Raw genomic sequence first — 13,344 nt, forward strand, 5'->3', positions numbered from 1 at the left:
AGGTGTGGGTTTAAATCCCACTTCTGACAAGTGTATTCTGCAAGGTGGATACATTTTTGGACTTTTATTTCCCAAGCACCGTATCAAAAACAATGTCAACAGTTTCTGTAAATTATCGATAAGATCTATTTTCCGTTGCTTGCACTAATTGCCTGAAGTTGGCTAAATCGCAGTAAATCGGTAAAGCAGGAAATCACAGCATCTTCAACAAATCGTGATAGAGGGGCCGAGATAAAGGTTTCGACCCTACATATCAAAAGCGCAGCTGTCAATAGTTCAGCAGGTTCACAGTGCAGAAGGTTCAGTGGCACCAGGGTCCCCTGCGTCCCAATCACAGCTGGTTTTTAACTTCTGTATTCTGGGCATGGGAGGGGTGTGTTGCATTGTGCACACACAGTGCCTGTTTCGCAAATAAGTTTTAATAAATACACAGAGAATAATATAGAGTCATTGGCCACGAGGAACACCTTCCCTGACCTTTTATTCTCTCCGGTTCCACGTCACCTCGCCTACCATCCAACTCCAAAACTCGGGGGAGACTAACACTCCCTACCTCCCTTGGTGTGCATCATAGGCGTGCCCATGACGAACACAACATTTCTCCTTAACCAATACAAAACAAACATAGCTGCTAAAAAAAAAGATACTATACTAAACCAGTATACAAGAATAGTACACAACAAGAAATGCCACATTCAGTCAATCCACCCCGAATCCTTGCAGCCGCGTTGAGCATGGCGGTCGAGGACTCAAACTGTACCGTTCAAGTCCTTGTCTCAGAGGCACTGAGTTGATTGGTATGGAGCCAGGCACCTCCTGATCTGAATCTTGAACTGGCTCCAAATTCTGCATGTCCACACCCCCTGTAGTAGATGATTGAGAATTAGTAGCAGTCACCACCGGCCATGTGCAATGGCTCAAAATTCAGCATGTCCACACCCCATGTAGTAGATGATTGAGAATTAGTAGCAGTCACCACCGGATCCACTGTCAGGATGATCCATCCTCTCTCCTTCATCAGCTTCAGATCCCACTGTTTCCCTGAGCAGGAAGGTCTGGAATTGAAAATACAGAGGACATTAAACAACATTCACTCAGTACATGGCACTCATTTTGGTTTATAAGCTGGAAATTGAGCCATCAGTGAAGTGTCAAGAGTGTCAGGATGGCCGAGTGGTCTAAGGCGGTGCGTTCAGGTCGCAGTCTCCTTTGGAGGCGTGGGTTCGAATCCTACTTTTGACAAGTGTCTTTTGCGAGGTGGATACATTTTTGGACTTTTTTTTTCCAAGCACCCGTATCAAAAACAATGTCAACAGTTTCTGTAAATTATCGATAAGATCTATTGTCCGTTGCTTGCACTAATTTCCTGAAGTTGGCTAAATCGCAGTAAATCGGTAAAGCGGGAAATCACAGCATCTTCAACAAATCGTGATAGAGGGGCAGAGATAAAGGTTTCGACCCTACATATCAAGAGCGCAGCTGTCAATAGTTCAGCAGGTTCACAGTGCAGAAGGTTCAGTGGCACCAGGGTCCCCTGCGTCCCAATCACAGCTGGTTTTTAACTTCTGTATTCAGGGCATGGGAGGGGTGTGTTGCATCGTGCACACATGGTGCCTGTTTCGCAGATAAGTTTTAATAAATACACAGAGAATAATATAGAGTCATTGGCCACGAGGAACCCCTTCCCTGGCCTTTTATTCTCTCCGGTTCCACGTCACCGCGCCTACCATCCAACTCCAAAACTCGGGGGAGACTAACACTCCCTACCTCCCTTGGTGTGCATCATAGGAGTGCCCATGACGAACACAACATTTCTCCTTAACCAATACAAAACAAACATAGCTGCTTAAAAAAAAGATACTATACTAATCCAGTATACAAGAATAGTACAAAACAAGAAATGCCACATTCAGTCAATCCACCCCGAATCCTTGCAGCCGCGTTGAGCATGGCGGTCGAGGACTCAAACTGTACCGTTCAAGTCCTTGTCTCAGAGGCACTGAGTTGATTGGTATGGAGCCAGGCACCTCCTGATCTGAATCTTGAACTGGCTCCAAATTCTGCATGTCCAACCCCCTTGTAGTAGATGATTGAGAATTAGTAGCAGTCACCACCGGCCATGTGCACTGGCTCAAACTTCTGCATGTCCACACCCCATATAGTAGATGATTGAGAATTAGTAGCAGTCACCACCGGATTCACTGTCAGGATGATCCATCCTCTCTCCTTCATCAGCTTCAGATCACACTGTTTCCCTGAGCAGGAAGGTCTGGAATTGAAAATACAGAGGACATTAAACAACATTCACTCAGTACATGGCACTCATTTTGGTTTATAAGCTGGAAATTGAGCCATCAGTGCAGTGTCAAGAGTGTCAGGATGGCCGAGTGGTCTAAGGCGCTGCTTTCAGGTTGCAGTCTCCTTTGGAGGCGTGGATTTGAATCCCACTTCTGACAAGTGTCTTTTGCGAGGTGGATACATTTTTGGACTTTTTTTTTCCAAGCACTCGTATCAAAAACAATGTCAACAGTTTCTGTAAATTATCGATAAGATCTATTGTCCGTTGCTTGCACTAATTTCCTGAAGTTGGCTAAATCGCAGTAAATCAGTAAAGCGGTAAATCACAGCATCTTCAACAAATCGTGATAGAGGGGCAGAGATAAAGGTTTCGACCCTACATATCAAGAGCGCAGCTGTCAATAGTTCAGCAGGTTCACAGTGCAGAAGGTTCAGTGGCACCAGGGTCCCCTGCGTCCCAATCACAGCTGGTTTTTAACTTCTGTATTCAGGGCATGAGAGCGGTGTGTTGCATCGTGCACACACGGTGCCTGTTTCGCAGATAAGTGTTAATAAATACACAGAGAATAATATAGAGTCATTGGCCACGAGGAACACCTTCCCTGACCTTTTATTCTCTCCGGTTCCACGTCACCGCGCCTACCATCCAACTCCAAAACTCAGGGGAGACTAACACTCCCTACCTCCCTTGGTGTGCATCATAGGCGTGCCCATGACGAACACAACATTTCTCCTTAACCAATACAAAACAAACATAGCTGCTAAAAAAAAAGATACTATACTAATCCAGTATACAAGAGTAGTACACAACAAGAAATGCCACATTCAGTCAATCCACCCCGAATCCTTGCAGCCGCGTTGAGCATGGCGGTCGAGGACTCAAACTGTACCGTTCAAGTCCTTGTCTCAGAGGCACTGAGTTGATTGGTATGGAGCCAGGCACCTCCTGATCTGAATCTTGAACTGGCTCCAAATTCTGTATGTCCACACCCCTTGTAGTAGATGATTGAGAATTAGTAGCAGTCACCACCGGCCATGTGCACTGGCTCAAACTTCTGCATGTCCACACCCCATGTAGTCGATGATTGAGAATTAGTAGCATTCACCACCGGATTCACTGTCAGGATGATCCATCCTCTTTCCTTCATCAGCTTCAGATCCCACTGTTTCCCTGAGCAGGAAGGTCTGGAATTGAAAATACAGAGGACATTAAACAACATTCACTCAGTACATGGCACTCATTTTGGTTTATACGCTCGAAATTGAGCCATGAGCAAGGTGTGCAGAGTGTCAGGATGGCCGAGTGGTCTATGGCGCTGCGTTCAGGTCGCAGCCTCCCTTGGAGGTGTGGGTTTAAATCCCACTTCTGACAAGTGTATTTTGCAAGGTGGATACATTTTTGGACTTTTATTTCCCAAGCACCGTATCAAAAACAATGTCAACAGTTTCTGTAAATTATCGATAAGATCTATTTTCCGTTGCTTGCACTAATTGCCTGAAGTTGGCTAAATCGCAGTAAATCGGTAAAGCAGGAAATCACAGCATCTTCAACAAATCGTGATAGAGGGGCCGAGATAAAGGTTTCGACCCTACATATCAAAAGCGCAGCTGTCAATAGTTCAGCACGTTCACAGTGCAGAAGGTTCAGTGGCACCAGGGTCCCCTGCTTCCCAATCACAGCTGGTTTTTAACTTCTGTATTCTGGGCATGGGAGGGGTGTGTTGCATTGTGCACACACAGTGCCTGTTTCGCAAATAAGTTTTAATAAATACACAGAGAATAATATAGAGTCATTGGCCACGGGGAACACCTTCCCTGACCTTTTATTCTCTCCGGTTCCACGTCACCTCGCCTACCATCCAACTCTAAAACTCGGGGGAGACTAACACTCCCTACCTCCCTTGGTGTGCATCATAGGCGTGCCCATGACGAACACAACATTTCTCCTTAACCAATACAAAACAAACATAGCTGCTAAAAAAAAAGATACTATACTAAACCAGTATACAAGAATAGTACACAACAAGAAATGCCACATTCAGTCAATCCACCCCGAATCCTTGCAGCCGCGTTGAGCATGGCGGTCGAGGACTCAAACTGTACCGTTCAAGTCCTTGTCTCAGAGGCACTGAGTTGATTGGTATGGAGCCAGGCACCTCCTGATCTGAATCTTGAACTGGCTCCAAATTCTGCATGTCCACACCCCCTGTAGTAGATGATTGAGAATTAGTAGCAGTCACCACCGGCCATGTGCACTGGCTCAAAATTCAGCATGTCCACACCCCATGTAGTAGATGATTGAGAATTAGTAGCAGTCACCACCGGATCCACTGTCAGGATGATCCATCCTCTCTCCTTCATCAGCTTCAGATCCCACTGTTTCCCTGAGCAGGAAGGTCTGGAATTGAAAATACAGAGGACATTAAACAACATTCACTCAGTACATGGCAATCATTTTGGTTTATAAGCTGGAAATTGAGCCATCAGTGAAGTGTCAAGAGTGTCAGGATGGCCGAGTGGTCTAAGGCGGTGCGTGCAGGTCGCAATCTCCTTTGGAGGCGTGGGTTCGAATCCTACTTCTGACAAGTGTCTTTTGCGAGGTGGATACATTTTTGGACTTTTTTTTTCCAAGCACCCGTATCAAAAACAATGTCAACAGTTTCTGTAAATTATCGATAAGATCTATTGTCCGTTGCTTGCACTAATTTCCTGAAGTTGGCTAAATCGCAGTAAATCGGTAAAGCGGGAAATCACAGCATCTTCAACAAATCGTGATAGAGGGGCAGAGATAAAGGTTTCGACCCTACATATCAAGAGCGCAGCTGTCAATAGTTCAGCAGGTTCACAGTGCAGAAGGTTCAGTGGCACCAGGGTCCCCTGCGTCCCAATCACAGCTGTTTTTTAACTTCTGTATTCAGGGCATGGGAGGGGTGTGTTGCATCGTGCACACATGGTGCCTGTTTCGCAGATAAGTTTTAATAAATACACAGAGAATAATATAGAGTCATTGGCCACGAGGAACACCTTCCCTGGCCTTTTATTCTCTCCGGTTCCACGTCACCGCGCCTACCATCCAACTCCAAAACTCGGGGGAGACTAACACTCCCTACCTCCCTTGGTGTGCATCATAGGAGTGCCCATGACGAACACAACATTTCTCCTTAACCAATACAAAACAAACATAGCTGCTTAAAAAAAAGATACTATACTAATCCAGTATACAAGAATAGTACAAAACAAGAAATGCCACATTCAGTCAATCCACCCCGAATCCTTGCAGCCGCGTTGAGCATGGCGGCCGAGGACTCAAACTGTACCGTTCAAGTCCTTGTCTCAGAGGCACTGAGTTGATTGGTATGGAGCCAGGCACCTCCTGATCTGAATCTTGAACTGGCTCCAAATTCTGCATGTCCAACCCCCTTGTAGTAGATGATTGAGAATTAGTAGCAGTCACCACCGGCCATGTGCACTGGCTCAAACTTCTGCATGTCCACACCCCATATAGTAGATGATTGAGAATTAGTAGCAGTCACCACCGGATTCACTGTCAGGATGATCCATCCTCTCTCCTTCATCAGCTTCAGATCCCACTGTTTCCCTGAGCAGGAAGGTCTGGAATTGAAAATACAGAGGACATTAAACAACATTCACTCAGTACATGGCACTCATTTTGGTTTATAAGCTGGAAATTGAGCCATCAGTGCAGTGTCAAGAGTGTCAGGATGGCCGAGTGGTCTAAGGCGCTGCTTTCAGGTTGCAGTCTCCTTTGGAGGCGTGGATTTGAATCCCACTTTTGACAAGTGTCTTTTGCGAGGTGGATACATTTTTGGACTTTTTTTTTCCAAGCACTCGTATCAAAAACAATGTCAACAGTTTCTGTAAATTATCGATAAGATCTATTGTCCGTTGCTTGCACTAATTTCCTGAAGTTGGCTAAATCGCAGTAAAGCGGTAAATCACAGCATCTTCAACAAATCGTGATAGAGGGGCAGAGATAAAGGTTTCGACCCTACATATCAAGAGCGCAGCTGTCAATAGTTCAGCAGGTTCACAGTGCAGAAGGTTCAGTGGCACCAGGGTCCCCTGCGTCCCAATCACAGCTGGTTTTTAACTTCTGTATTCAGGGCATGAGAGCGGTGTGTTGCATCGTGCACACACGGTGCCTGTTTCGCAGATAAGTTTTAATAAATACACAGAGAATAATATAGAGTCATTGGCCACGAGGAACACCTTCCCTGACCTTTTATTCTCTCCGGTTCCACGTCACCGCGCCTACCATCCAACTCCAAAACTCAGGGGAGACTAACACTCCCTACCTCCCTTGGTGTGCATCATAGGCGTGCCCATGACGAACACAACATTTCTCCTTAACCAATACAAAACAAACATAGCTGCTCAAAAAAAAGATACTATACTAATCCAGTATACAAGAATAGTACACAACAAGAAATGCCACATTCAGTCAATCCACCCCAAATCCTTGCAGCCGCGTTGAGCATGGCGGTCGAGGACTCAAACTGTACCGTTCAAGTCCTTGTCTCAGAGGCACTGAGTTGATTGGTATGGAGCCAGGCACCTCCTGATCTGAATCTTGAACTGGCTCCAAATTCTGCATGTCCACACCCCTTGTAGTAGATGATTGAGAATTAGTAGCAGTCACCACCGGCCATGTGCACTTGCTCAAACTTCTGCATGTCCACACCCCATGTAGTCGATGATTGAGAATTAGTAGCAGTCACCACCGGATTCACTGTCAGGATGATCCATCCTCTCTCCTTCATCAGCTTCAGATCCCACTGTTTCCGTGAGCAGGAAGGTCTGGAATTGAAAATACAGAGGACATTAAACAACATTCACTCAGTACATGGCACTCATTTTGGTTTATAAGCTGGAAATTGAGCCATCAGTGCAGTGTCAAGAGTGTCAGGATGGCCGAGTGGTCTATGGCGCTGCGTTCAGGTTGCAGTCTCCTTTGGAGGCGTGGGTTCGAATCCCACTTCTGACAAGGGTCTTTTGCGAGGTGGATACATTTTTGGACTTTTTTTTTCCAAGCACCCGTATCAAAAACAATGTCAACAGTTTCTGTAAATTATCGATAAGATCTATTGTCCGTTGCTTGCACTAATTTCCTGAAGTTGGCTAAATCGCAGTAAATCGGTAAAGCGGGAAATCACAGCATCTTCAACAAATCGTGATAGAGGGGCAGAGATAAAGGTTTCGACCCTACATATCAAGAGCGCAGCTGTCAATAGTTCAGCAGGTTCACAGTGCAGAAGGTTCAGTGGCACCAGGGTCCCCTGCGTCCCAATCACAGCTGGTTTTTAACTTCTGTATTCAGGGCATGGGAGGGGTGTGTTGCATCGTGCACACATGGTGCCTGTTTCGCAGATAAGTTTTAATAAATACACAGAGAATAATATAGAGTCATTGGCCACGAGGAACACCTTCCCTGGCCTTTTATTCTCTCCGGTTCCACGTCACCGCGCCTACCATCCAACTCCAAAACTCGGGGGAGACTAACACTCCCTACCTCCCTTGGTGTGCATCATAGGCGTGCCCATGACGAACACAACATTTCTCCTTAACCAATACAAAACAAACATAGCTGCTTAAAAAAAAGATACTATACTAATCCAGTATACAAGAATAGTACAAAACAAGAAATGCCACATTCAGTCAATCCACCCCGAATCCTTGCAGCCGCGTTGAGCATGGCAGTCGAGGACTCAAACTGTACCGTTCAAGTCCTTGTCTCAGAGGCACTGAGTTGATTGGTATGGAGCCAGGCACCTCCTGATCTGAATCTTGAACTGGCTCCAAATTCTGCATGTCCACACCCCTTGTAGTAGATGATTGAGAATTAGTAGCAGTCACCACCAGCCATGTGCACTGGCTCAAACTTCTGCATGTCCACACCCCAAGTAGTCGATGATTGAGAATTAGTAGCAGTCACCACCGGATTCACTGTCAGGATGATCCATCCTCTCTCCTTCATCAGCTTCAGATCCCACTGTTTCCCTGAGCAGGAAGGTCTGGAATTGAAAATACAGAGGACATTAAACAACATTCACTCAGTACATGGCACTCATTTTGGTTTATAAGCTGGAAATTGAGCCATCAGTGCAGTGTCAAAAGTATCAGGATGGCCGAGTGGTCTAAGTCGCTGAGTTCAGGTCGCAGTCTCCTTTGGAGGCGTGTGCGAAACCCACTTCTGACAAGTGTCTTTTGCGAGGTGGATACATTTTTGGACTTTTATTTTAAAAAGCACCCGTATCAAAAACAATGTCAACAGTTTCTGTAAATTATCGATAAGATCTATTGTCCGTTGCTTGCACTAATTTCCTGAAGTTGGCTAAATCGCAGTAAATCGGTAAAGCGGGAAATCACAGCATCTTCAACAAATCGTGATAGAGGGGCAGAGATAAAGGTTTCGACCCTACATATCAAGAGCGCATCTGTCAATAGTTCAGCAGGTTCACAGTGCAGAAGGTTCAGTGGCACCAGAGTCCCCTGCGTCCCAATCACAGCTGGTTTTTAACTTCTGTATTCAGGGCATGGGAGGGGTGTGTTGCATCGTGCACACACGGTGCCTGTTTTGCAGATAAGTTTTAATAAATACACAGAGAATAATATAGAGTCATTGGCCATGAGGAACACCTTCCCTGACCTTTTATTCTCTCCGGTTCCACGTCACCACGCCTACCATCCAACTCCAAAACTCGGGGGAGACTAACACTCCCTACCTCCCTTGGTGTGCATCATAGGCGTGCCCATGACGAACACAACATTTCTCCTTAACCAATACAAAACAAACATAGCTGCTCAAAAAAAAGATACTATACTAATCCAGTATACAAGAATAGTACACAACAAGAAATGCCACATTCAGTCAATCCACCCCGAATCCTTGCAGCCGCATTGAGCATGGCGGTCGAGGACTCAAACTGTACCGTTCAAGTCCTTGTCTCAGAGGCACTGAGTTGATTGGTATGGAGCCAGGCACCTCCTGATCTGAATCTTGAACTGGCTCCAAATTCTGCATTTCCACACCCCTTGTAGTAGATGATTGAGAATTAGTAGCAGTCACCACCGGCCATGTGCACTGGCTCAAACTTCTGCATGTCCACACCCCAAGTAGTCGATGACTGCGAATTAGTAGCAGTCACCACCGGATTCACTGTCAGGATGATCCATCCTCTCTCCTTCATCAGCTTCAGATCCCACTGTTTCCCTGAGCAGGAAGGTCTGGAATTGAAAATACAGAGGACATTAAACAACATTCACTCAGTACATGGCACTCATTTTGGTTTATAAGCTGGAAATTGAGCCATCAGTGCAGTGTCAAGAGTGTCAGGATGGCCGAGTGGTCTAAGGCGCTGCGTTCAGGTTGCAGTCTCCTTTGGAGGCGTGGGTTCAAATCCCACTTCTGACAAGTGTCTTTTGCGAGGTGGATACATTTTTGGACTTTTTTTTTTCCAAGCACCCGTATCAAAAACAATGTCAACAGTTTCTGTAAATTATCGATAAGATCTATTGTCCGTTGCTTGCACTAATTTCCTGAAGTTGGCTAAATCGCAGTAAATCGGTAAAGCGGGAAATCACAGCATCTTCAACAAATCGTGATAGAGGGGCAGAGATAAAGGTTTCGACCCTACATATCAAGAGCGCAGCTGTCAATAGTTCAGCAGGTTCACAGTGCAGAAGGTTCAGTGGCACCAGGGTCCCCTGCGTCCCAATCACAGTTGGTTTTTAACTTCTGTATTCAGGGCATGGGAGGGGTGTGTTGCATCGTGCCCACACGGTGCCTGTTTCGCAGATAAGTTTTAATAAATACACAGAGAATAATATAGAGTCATTGGCCACGAGGAACACCTTCCCTGACCTTTTATTCTCTCCGGTTCCACGTCACCGCGCCTACCATCCAACTCCAAAACTCAGGGGAGACTAACACTCCCTACCTCCCTTGGTGTGCATCATAGGCGTGCCCATGACGAACACAACATTTCTCCTTAACCAATACAAAACAAACATAGCTGCTCAAAAAAAAAAAAACTATACTAATCCAGTATACAAGAATAGTACACAACAAGAAATGCCACATTCAGTCAATCCACCCCGAATCCTTGCAGCCGCGTTGAGCATGGCGGTCGAGGACTCAAACTGTACCGTTCAAGTCCTTGTCTCAGAGGCACTGAGTTGATTGGTATGGAGCCAGGCACCTCTTGATCTGAATCTTGAACTGGCTCCAAATTCTTCATGTCCACACCCCTTGTAGTAGATGATTGAGAATTAGTAGCAGTCACCACCGGCCATGTGCACTGGCTCAAAATTCAGCATGTCCACACCCCATGTAGTCGATGATTGAGAATTAGTAGCAGTCACCACCGGATTCACTGTCAGGATGATCCATCCTCTCTTCTTCATCAGCTTCAGATCCCACTGTTTCCCTGAGCAGGAAGGTCTGGAATTGAAAATACAGAGGACATTAAACAACATTCACTCAGTACATGGCACTCATTTTGGTTTATACGCTCGAAATTGAGCCATGAGAGAGGTGTGAAGAGTGTCAGGATGGCCGAGTGGTCTAAGGTGCTGCGTTCAGATCGCAGCCTCCCTTGGAGGTGTGGGTTCAAATCCCACTTCTGACAAGTGTATTTTGCGAGGTGGATAAATTTTTGGACTTTTTTTTCCCAAGCACCGTATCAAAAACAATGTCAACAGTTTCTGTAAATTATCGATAAGATCTATTTTCCGTTGCTTGCACTAATTGCCTGAAGTTGGCTAAATCGCAGTAAATCGGTAAAGCAGGAAATCACAGCATCTTCAACAAATCGTGATAGAGGGGCCGAGATAAAGGTTTCGACCCTACATATCAAAAGCACAGCTGTCAATAGTTCAGCAGGTTCACAGTGCAGAAGGTTCAGTGGCACCAGGGTCCCCTGTGTCTCAATCACAGCTGGTTTTTAACTTCTGTATTCAGGGGATGGGAGGGGTGGGGGTGTTGCGTCGTGCACACACAGTGCCTGTTTTGCAGAGAAGTTTTAATAAATACACAAAGAATAATATGGAGTCTTTAGCCACGAGGAACACCTTCCCCTACCTTTTATTCTCTCCGATTCCACATCACCGCACCTACCATCCAACTCTAAAACTCGGGGGAGACTAACACTCCCTACCTCCCTTGGTGTGCATCATGGGCGTGCCCATGACGAACACAACATTTCTCCTTAACCAATACAAAACAAACATAGCTGCTCAAAAAAAAGATACTATACTAATCCAGTATGCAAGAATAGTACACAACAATAAATACCACATTCAGTCAATCCACCCCGAAACCTTGCAGCCGCGTTGAGCATGGCAGTCGAGGACTCAATCTGTACCGTTCAAGTCCTTGTCTCAGAGGCACTGAGTTGATTGGTATGGAGCCAGGCACCTCCTGATCTGAATCTTGAACTGGCTCCAAATTCTGCATGTCCACACCCCCTGTATTAGATGATTGAGGATTAGTAGCAGTCACCACCGGCCATGTGCACTGGCTCAAAATTCAGCATGTCCACACCCCATGTAGTAGATGATTGAGAATTAGTAGCAGTCACCACCGGATCCACTGTCAGGATGATCCATCCTCTCTCCTTCATCAGCTTCAGATCCCACTGTTTCCCTGAGCAGGAAGGTCTGGAATTGAAAATACAGAGGACATTAAACAACATTCACTCAGTACATGGCACTCATTTTGGTTTATAAGCTGGAAATTGAGCCATCAGTGCAGTGTCACGAGTGTCAGGATGGCCGAGTGGTCTAAGGCACTGCGTTCAGGTTGCAGTCTCATATGGAGGCGTGGGTTCGAATCCCACTTCTGACAAGTGTCTTTTGCGAGGTGGATACATTTTTTGACTTTTTTTTTCCAAGCACCCGTATCAAAAACAATGTCAACAGTTTCTGTAAATTATCGATAAGATCTATTGTCCGTTGCTTGCACTAATTTCCTGAAGTTGGCTAAATCGCGGTAAAGCGGTAAAGCGGGAAATCACAGCATCTTCAACAAATCGTGATAGAGGAGCAGAGATAAAGGTTTTGACCCTACATATCAAGAGCGCAGCTGTCAATAGTTCAGCAGGTTCACAGTGCAGAAGGTTCAGTGGCACCAGGGTCCCCTGCGTCCCAATCACAGCTGGTTTTTAACTTCTGTATTCAGGGCATGGGAGGGGTGTGCTGCATCGTGCACACATGGTGCCTATTTCTCAGATAAGTTTTAATAAATACACAAAGAATAATATGGAGTCTTTAGCCACGAGGAACACCTTCCCCTACCTTTTATTCTCTCCGATTCCACATCACCGCACCTACCATCCAACTCTAAAACTCGGGGGAGACTAACACTCCCTACCTCCCTTGGTGTGCATCATGGGCGTGCCCATGACGAACACAACATTTCTCCTTAACCAATACAAAACAAACATAGCTGCTCAAAAAAAAGATACTATACTAATCCAGTATGCAAGAATAGTACACAACAATAAATACCACATTCAGTCAATCCACCCCGAAACCTTGCAGCCGCGTTGAGCATGGCGGTCGAGGACTCAAACTGTACCGTTCAAGTCCTTGTCTCAGAGGCACTGAGTTGATTGGTATGGAGCCAGGCACCTCCTGATCTGAATCTTGAACTGGCTCCAAATTCTGCATGTCCACACCCCCTGTAGTAGATGATTGAGAATTAGTAGCAGTCACCACCGGCCATATGCACTGGCTCAAAATTCTGCAAGTCCACACCCCATGTAGTAGATGATTGAGAATTAGTAGCAGTCACCACAGGGTCCACTGTCAGGATGATCCATCCTCTCTCCTTCATCAGCTTCAGATCCCACTGTTTCCCTGAGCAGGAAGGTCTGGAATTGAAAATACAGAGGACATTAAATAACATTCACTCAGTACATGGCACTCATTTTGGTTTATAAGCTGGAAATTGAGCCATCAGTGTGGTGTCAAGAGTGTCAGGATGGCCGGGTGGTCCAAGGTGCTCCATTCAGGTCACAGTCTCGC

At 45.8% G+C, this 13,344-nt stretch overlaps 3 non-coding genes across 3 annotated transcripts; all 3 read left to right on the plus strand.

The window, feature by feature from the left end:
* The first annotated feature begins 7,220 nt into the window (after nt 1-7,220).
* TRNAL-CAG (transfer RNA leucine (anticodon CAG)) lies at nt 7,221-7,303 on the plus strand. The gene has a single exon. It is a non-coding gene; the product is annotated as a tRNA-Leu (tRNA).
* Nucleotides 7,304-9,647: 2,344 nt separating this feature from the next.
* Nucleotides 9,648-9,730, plus strand: TRNAL-CAG (transfer RNA leucine (anticodon CAG)). Its single transcript has one exon. It is a non-coding gene; the product is annotated as a tRNA-Leu (tRNA).
* A 1,133-nt stretch (nt 9,731-10,863) lies between these two features.
* On the plus strand, nt 10,864-10,946 carry TRNAL-CAG (transfer RNA leucine (anticodon CAG)). Its single transcript has one exon. It is a non-coding gene; the product is annotated as a tRNA-Leu (tRNA).
* The last annotated feature ends 2,398 nt before the right edge of the window (nt 10,947-13,344 follow it).

The sequence above is a fragment of the Pleurodeles waltl genome, unplaced genomic scaffold (assembly GCF_031143425.1).
Source record: "Pleurodeles waltl isolate 20211129_DDA unplaced genomic scaffold, aPleWal1.hap1.20221129 scaffold_39, whole genome shotgun sequence".
Lineage (NCBI taxonomy): Eukaryota > Metazoa > Chordata > Amphibia > Caudata > Salamandridae > Pleurodeles > Pleurodeles waltl.